The sequence below is a fragment of the Schistocerca americana genome, unplaced genomic scaffold (assembly GCF_021461395.2).
Source record: "Schistocerca americana isolate TAMUIC-IGC-003095 unplaced genomic scaffold, iqSchAmer2.1 HiC_scaffold_1613, whole genome shotgun sequence".
NCBI classification, from domain to species: domain Eukaryota; kingdom Metazoa; phylum Arthropoda; class Insecta; order Orthoptera; family Acrididae; genus Schistocerca; species Schistocerca americana.
This window is the reverse complement of record NW_025725701.1, coordinates 7,501-12,500: the sequence shown is the minus strand read 5'-3', so window position 1 is coordinate 12,500 and position 5,000 is coordinate 7,501. Positions and strand designations below refer to the sequence as shown.

General features: G+C 54.0%; 1 non-coding gene across 1 annotated transcript in view; it reads left to right on the top strand.

Moving 5' to 3' along the window:
* Positions 1 to 3,882: 3,882 nt before the first annotated feature.
* Positions 3,883 to 5,000, top strand: part of LOC124570216 — a 1,910-nt gene continuing 792 nt past the window's right edge. Inside the window, exon 1 of the ribosomal RNA XR_006971555.1 lies at positions 3,883 to 5,000. This exon is cut by the window's right edge and continues 792 nt beyond it. This is a non-coding gene — a ribosomal RNA (small subunit ribosomal RNA).

Below are 5,000 nucleotides of genomic sequence, written 5' to 3'. Positions count from 1 at the left end.
ACCCCAGACATGTGACGTCACACTATCGGTATTGACGACTAGACTGATTCCTTATAATCATTTGCGATACACCGGTGGAAGCTGCCGAGACGAGTAACTACATAGCGGGCTCGCCGTGTCACTAATGTACAGAGATACAATAGTTTCGACTGGAACCGGATTAAACGTATACACGGCGCTGATTAGTAATAGATAGAGCCATCAGAATACAGATAATGTATACAACTGTCCGTATACATGCTGAAAGACTCTGCTCACAATCACACGTCAGCCAGACACTCTTATCACGCACTACTCTCTGCCTGTAACAGGCACACAGACAATATGTAAGCACCAGCATGGAACAACACCCAGTGCATCCTCTCTGCCACATTAGACAATCCACACTATCATAACCAGACCGGGAGGTCCACTCACAAAACAGAATATCTCACCCTTCCGACAACCACCATTGCTCAGCTAAGCCACCAACACCCACACATGTCCTACACAGGGGTGCACCCAACATCACAATACTGCCTCCTGTCACACCACACAAACAATGGCAGGAATGAAAGACACAGGTCTGCCACAAGCATGGAATCAGAGCGCCGCCTGTTATGAGCCAAAGGTGCACCCTGACGTGGCAAATCAGATGATGCCGCAGTCATTTACTTACGATAATCACAATCAACAAACCGGCCCCCCCCCCCCCCCCAAAACACCTTTCCTTACAACAATGTGTACCTTAACCTAACCCGTATTGTACCTTAACCTAACCCGTATTGTACCTTAACCTAACCCGTATTGTACCTTAACCTAACCCGTATTGTACCTTAACCTAACCCGTATTGTACCTTAACCTAACCCGTATTGTACCTTAACCTAACCCGTATTGTACCTTAACCTAACCCGTATTGTACCTTAACCTAACCCGTATTGTACCTTAACCTAACCCGTATTGTGCCTTAACCTAACCCGTATTGTGCCTTAACCTAACCCGTATTGTGCCTTAACCTAACCCGTATTGTGCCTTAACCTAACCCGTATTGTGCCTTAACCTAACCCGTATTGTGCCTTAACCTAACCCGTATTGTGCCTTAACCTAACCCGTATTGTGCCTTAACCTAACCCGTATTGTGCCTTAACCTAACCCGTATTGTGCCTTAACCTAACCCGTATTGTGCCTTAACCTAACCCGTATTGTGCCTTAACCTAACCCGTATTGTGCCTTAACCTAACCCGTATTGCGCCTTAACCTAACCCGTATTGCGCCTTAACCTAACCCGTATTGCGCCTTAACCTAACCCGTATTGCGCCTTAACCTAACCCGTATTGCGCCTTAACCTAACCTATATTGCGCCTTAACCTAACCTATATTGCGCCTTAACCTAACCTATATTGCGCCTTAACGTAACCCGCGTTGCGCCTTAACGTAACCCGCGTTGCGCCTTAACGTAACCCGCGTTGCGCCTTAACGTAACCCGCGTTGCGCCTTAACCTAACCCGCGTTGCGCCTTAACCTAACCCGCGTTGCGCCTTAACCTAACCCGCGTTGCGCCTTAACCTAACCCGCGTTGCGCCTTAACCTAACCCGCGTTGCGCCTTAACCTAACCCGCGTTGCGCCTTAACCTAACCCGCGTTGCGCCTTAACCTAACCCGCGTTGGGCCTTAACCCAACCCGCGTTGGGCCTTAACCCAACACGCGTTGGGCCTTAACCCAACACGCGTTGGGCCTTAACCCAACACGCGTTGGGCCTTAACCCAACACGCGTTGGGCCTTAACCCAACACGCGTTGGGCCTTAACCCAACACGCGTTGGGCCTTAACCCAACACGCGTTGGGCCTTAACCCAACACGCGTTGGGCCTTAACCCAACACGCGTTGGGCCTTAACCCAACACGCGTTGGGCCTTAACCCAACACGCGTTGGGCCTTAACCCAACACGCGTTGGGCCTTAACCCAACACGCGTTGGGCCTTAACCCAACACGCGTTGGGCCTTAACCCAACACGCGTTGGGCCTTAACCCAACACACGTTGGGCCTTAACCCAACACACGTTGGGCCTTAACCCAACACACGTTGGGCCTTAACCCAACACACGTTGGGCCTTAACCCAACACACGTTGGGCCTTAACCCAACACACGTTGGGCCTTAACCCAACACACGTTGGGCCTTAACCCAACACACGTTGGGCCTTAACCCAACACACGTTGGGCCTTAACCTGCTCTGTAATTGTCATACGACGCGTTAAATTAGTGTAGTGTTGCCTAACTGCAACCCCCGCAATATAGTTTGCTACCCGCACTGCCCGGTCCCCAGAGTATCGCTTCATGTTAAACACCTTGCAGCTATACACTGTAATGCGGATGGCAGCAGGACGTACATGCTCAATGCCCTTCGCAGTTGTTCATTGGCATTCGCATGGCGAAGCACAGCCTACGTTGTGGTACGGCTTGTGTCAACTGTCCGCTGATGTTGTACGTCCAAATCACACACTGTACTGCACATTGGTCCTCATGTACTGAATGATACATCGTGGTACATGTGTGACCGTACCACGACTGCGCCAACAACGGCGAACCATACGGTCCAAATATTGTGCACTCAGCTACGTGTCGTCTCCCTATAAGAGCTGGATTGCAGTATGGTATGCCGTGGATGGCGATCAGCATGAGCCGTCTGTTGATGTAGTGGCGCGTGTTGTCAGACGTAGTCGTCTCTTCTCACTCACCGTGATAGCATGGTGCACTGCGTTCCACATCTGCGACATGCGACAGAGGCCGGTTGACAGTCGTTCGCGCAATGGACATCGCATACGTACGGGGGCCACCTTCCACGTGTTCGCGAAGCGTGCACATGTTGTTGCGTGTATGTGGGCAGACATAGTGTGTCGTGACACCTGACACAGGCATGCAACAATCGTTGAATTTGCAAATGGCGATGGACGTCTACGTTTGCTGGTGACGTTACGCAAATGAACAACTGGTAAACCGTTGTGGTGCGGTTGTTCTCGCTAGAGGTGAATCAGTGATGGCGACGATCGGTTGAGCTACCAACCGGTTGTTTCAGCGATACCCACCATGCCCACGAACGTGAATGGCATGTGGGTGTGAAGCGATACGCGGCGGTGGCTGGGTGGGACCGTCCCCGGCCGGTGAGGGGGGGCCTCCCGGCGTGCTGGCCGCGCGGTGCGTGGGCGCACGCGCTACAGCCGGCTGGTGGGGGCGGCCAGTGGCAGGCGCGCCGGCCGACGGAGGCGGCAGGCGGCGCAGCTGCGCGCCGGCGCACCCTGCACGCGGCGCCGTGCGGCCAAAGTAGGTCCTCGCGGGCCCGGTGCGAAGCGCGGTGGACATCTGCAGTGTGCTGGTCCGATTGAGGACTGTGTGCGCTGAGGATGCGCCGCCGCCCGGCGCTCGGCGCCGCGACGCCGTCTGCTGCTCGGTCGCCTCTGCGGTTCTCGCAGGTGGTTTGTATCGCAGCTGTGCGGACGTGTTGGCGCGTTCGCTTCGGCACCCAAGTGGGGCTTTTGTCCTTCTGTGGCGCTGGCGTTGGAGCTGCCGGCCACCGTAGGTGGCGCGTGTTGTCTCCCGCCGGCAATGCCACGACAGCACGCTCCCGGGCCTCTGTCGGCAGCGGCAAGCTCAGTTGGGAGCACGGGTGGTCGCACCTAAAGCGTCTACTCGCCAAACTCCGGGCGATTGCGCCTCTCTCGAACCCGACCAAGTACTTAGGACGGCGCTGCGCGCCGCCGGGACCTGAGAGGGTTTCGAGGTGTATTGTGCAGGGGAGCTCAGCCTCCTCCTGTTTGCAGAATAATTGAGCGGACGCTTGCGTGTTCGCGCGGGCCCCCGGGACACACTCCCGGGCGGCCGGCTGCTCAGCTCTAGTTGACGCAGCTCCCTGGTTGATCCTGCCAGTAGTCATATGCTTGTCTCAAAGATTAAGCCATGCATGTCTCAGTACAAGCCGCATTAAGGTGAAACCGCGAATGGCTCATTAAATCAGTTATGGTTCCTTAGATCGTACCCACGTTACTTGGATAACTGTGGTAATTCTAGAGCTAATACATGCAAACAGAGTCCCGACCAGAGATGGAAGGGACGCTTTTATTAGATCAAAACCAATCGGTCGGCTCGTCCGGTCCGTTTGCCTTGGTGACTCTGAATAACTTTGGGCTGATCGCACGGTCCTCGTACCGGCGACGCATCTTTCAAATGTCTGCCTTATCAACTGTCGATGGTAGGTTCTGCGCCTACCATGGTTGTAACGGGTAACGGGGAATCAGGGTTCGATTCCGGAGAGGGAGCCTGAGAAACGGCTACCACATCCAAGGAAGGCAGCAGGCGCGCAAATTACCCACTCCCGGCACGGGGAGGTAGTGACGAAAAATAACGATACGGGACTCATCCGAGGCCCCGTAATCGGAATGAGTACACTTTAAATCCTTTAACGAGTATCTATTGGAGGGCAAGTCTGGTGCCAGCAGCCGCGGTAATTCCAGCTCCAATAGCGTATATTAAAGTTGTTGCGGTTAAAAAGCTCGTAGTTGGATTTGTGTCCCACGCTGTTGGTTCACCGCCCGTCGGTGTTTAACTGGCATGTATCGTGGGACGTCCTGCCGGTGGGGCGAGCTGAAGGCGTGCGACGCGCCTCGTGCGTGCTCGTGCGTCCCGAGGCGGACCCCGTTGCAATCCTACCAGGGTGCTCTTGAGTGAGTGTCTCGGTGGGCCGGCACGTTTACTTTGAACAAATTAGAGTGCTTAAAGCAGGCAAGCCCGCCTGAATACTGTGTGCATGGAATAATGGAATAGGACCTCGGTTCTATTTTGTTGGTTTTCGGAACCCGAGGTAATGATTAATAGGGACAGGCGGGGGCATTCGTATTGCGACGTTAGAGGTGAAATTCTTGGATCGTCGCAAGACGAACAGAAGCGAAAGCATTTGCCAAGTATGTTTTCATTAATCAAGAACGAAAGTTAGAGGTTCGAAGGCGATCAGATACCGCCCTAGTTCTA